At 40.7% G+C, this 3,213-nt stretch overlaps 1 non-coding gene across 1 annotated transcript; it reads left to right on the forward strand.

Moving 5' to 3' along the window:
- Positions 1-107, forward strand: LOC132479413 (U6 spliceosomal RNA). Its single transcript, XR_009530529.1, has one exon. It is a non-coding gene; the product is annotated as a U6 spliceosomal RNA (small nuclear RNA).
- Positions 108-3,213: the final 3,106 nt, after the last annotated feature.

The following is a 3,213-nucleotide window of genomic DNA, read 5'->3' on the forward strand; positions in this document are numbered from 1 at the left end:
GTGCTTGCTTTGGCAGCACATATACTGAAATTGGAACAATACAGAGAAGATTAGCATGGCCCCTGCGCAAGGATGACATGCAAATTCGTGAAACGTTCCATATTTTTAAGACCTAAATGTAAGGCCAGACACTTTAAAACTCTGAGAGGAAAACATAGGCAGAACACTCTATGACAAAAATCACAGCAAGATCCTTTTTGATCCACCTCCTAGAGAAATGGAAATAAAGACAAAAATAAACACATGGGACCTAATGAAAATTAAAAGCTTTTGCACAGCAAAGGAAACCATAAACAAGACCAAAAGACAACCCTCAGAATGGGAGAAAATATTTGCAAATGAAGCAACTGACAGAGGGTTAATCTCCAAAGTATACAAGCAGCTCATGCAGCTCAATATCAAAACAAACAAACAAACAAACAAACAACCCAATCCAAAAATGGGCATAAGACCTTAATAGACATTTCTCCAAAGAAGATATACAGATTGCCAACAAACACATGAAAGGATGCTCAACATCACTAATCATTAGAGAAATGCAAATCAAAACTACCATGAGATATTACCTCACACCAGTCAGAATGGGCATCATCAAAAAATCTACAAACAATAAATGCTGGAGAGGGTGTGGAGAAAAGGGAACCCTCTTGCACTGTTGGTGGGAATGTAAATTAATAGAGCCACTATAGAGAACAGCATGGAGGCTCCTTATAAAGCTAAAGATAGAACTATCATACGACCCAGCAATCCCACTACTGGGCATATACCCTGAGAAAACCATAAATCAAAAAGAGTCATGTACCAATATGTTCATTGCGGCTCTATTTACAATAGCCAGGACATGGAAGCAACCTAAATGTCCATCAACAGATGAATGGATAAAGAAGATGTGGCACATGGGATCCCCTGGTGGCGCAGTGGTTGAGAGTCTGCCTGCCGATGCAGGGGACACGGGTTCATGCCCCGGTCTGGGAAGATCCCACATGCCACGGAGCGGCTGGGCCCGTGAGCCATGGCCACTGTGCCTGCGCGTCCGGAGCCTGTGCTCCGCAACGGGAGAGGCCACAACAGTGAGAGGCCCGCATACTGGAAAAAGAAAAAAAAGATGTGACACATATGTACAATGGAATATTACTCTGCTATAAAAAGAAACAAAATTGAGTTATTTATAGTGAGGTGGATGGACCTAGAGTCTGTCATACAGAGTGAAGTAAGTCAGAAAGAGAAAAACAAATACCGTATGCTAACACATATATACGGAATCTAAAAAAAAAAAAAAAAAAAAAAAGGTTCTGAAGAACCTAGGAGCAGGATAAAGGCCAGGTGTAGAGAATGGACTTGAGGACACGGTCTGGGGGAAGGGTAAGCTGGGACAAGGTGAGAGAGTGGCACGGACATATACACACTACCAAACGTAAAATAGATAGCTAGTGGGAAGCAGCCGCATAGCACAGGGAGATCAGCTCGGTGCTTTGTGACCACCTAGAGGGGTGGGATAGGGAGGGTGGGAGGGAGATGCAAGAGGGAGGAGGTATGGGGATATATGTATACGTATAGTTGATTCACTTTGTTATACAGCAGAAACTAACACACCCTTGTAAAGCAATTATACTCCAGTAAAGATGTTAAAAAAAAAAAAGTGAAAAGCCTATCTCTTTCCTTCAGCTTTGGGGAAATTGTCGTGATGTGACAATTACAAGAGGACGACTTCTTTAGTGACAGTGAACTGCTGCCTTTCAGGTCCATGGAGAGGAGTATGTGATAACAAAAGGGCGTAAATTTGGGTATTAATCATGTGTTCATTCAACAACATTTATTAATGTCTATTAGTGATGGTGTTCTAGGTGCTAGGGATAAAAACGATGAATAACAAGATTTTAGGAGTTCACTCCCTAGTAACAAGGGACACATACACATGTCTATGTAGAACTGAATCCCGTTGCTGCGCACCTGAAACTAACACAACATTGTTACTCAACTCTATTCCAATATAAAATAAAAATTTTTTTAAATCTCAGAAAAAAAGAGACACGTGAACAAATAAATAAAATTCAATCTTCACGCGAGTCTTAGAGGTTGATATACAGTTCAGCTCAGAGAAGGATTGGTCAGTCCTGGGGAGGAGAGGTGGGAGGTTTAATAGAGGAGGTGCCTCTTGGGCTGACTCTAAAAAATGAGTGGGTTTTGCCACGTGAAGAAGGAGATGAGGGACAGGGCAGGGGAGGGAGAGGAGGTTTCTTGGAGGAAGGTCCTGAGGCAGGAAATGACATGAACTATCTCAGGAAATGTGCTTCCCTGTAATGAATCTCTCCGTGCAGCAGGGATGCGACGGGGATGAGACTGGAGACCGGGGGAAGAAGCCACGTCCTGGAGGGAGGGCTGAGGGTTAGGATTTTGTCCTTTAAGCCATACTGACCGACATGGTAGCACAACCACACGTGACTACAGAACATTAGAAATGTGGTAGCGTGACTGAGAAGTTAATGTTTAATTTTAATTCATTTAAATTTTAAAGGTGTTAATTCAATTATTGAAAAACCCTTAAGTATGTTTGGAGCAACTTGGATAAGTACAACTACTCTTTCAACTCACCAGTAAATTTTATGAAATCTAAATATAAATTGAGTATTTTCAATGAAAATTTAACATCTGAATTGAGATACACCTGTAAGCATAAAAATATATACCAGATTTCAATGATTTGGCATGAAAAAAAGAATGTAAGGTATCTCATTAATGACTCTCATATTGTTTAGATGTTGAAATAATATTTTTGATATATTTGATTAAATAATATATTATTTAAATTAATTTCTTTTGGAGACTTCCCTCGCCGTCCAGTGCAGTGGTTAAGACTCCACGCTTCCACTACAGGGAGCACGGATTCGATCCCTTGTCGGGGAACTAAGATCCCTCATGCTGCATGGCCAAAAAAAGAAAAGAAAAAGGAAAAAAAGGAATTTCTTTTTTTTTTTAATTAAAAAATTTTCTAGTAGCCACATAAAACGATTACATATGAGCCTGCATTATATTTCCTTGGGGACGGTGCCACTTAGGCACTGGGGGAGCATTGAAGAATTTTATGTAGGGTAGAGACATGATCAGATTTGCAGTTGGAGGGAACATTCTGGCAGGAAAGGAGAGGAAGTGTGGAGAGATCTAAGGCTGGAGAAAGGTACACGGTTAGGAAATCATTGCAATAGTTCAGAGGAG

This window comes from Mesoplodon densirostris, chromosome 18 (assembly GCF_025265405.1).
Source record: "Mesoplodon densirostris isolate mMesDen1 chromosome 18, mMesDen1 primary haplotype, whole genome shotgun sequence".
In the NCBI taxonomy this organism is placed as follows: Eukaryota; Metazoa; Chordata; class Mammalia; order Artiodactyla; family Ziphiidae; genus Mesoplodon; species Mesoplodon densirostris.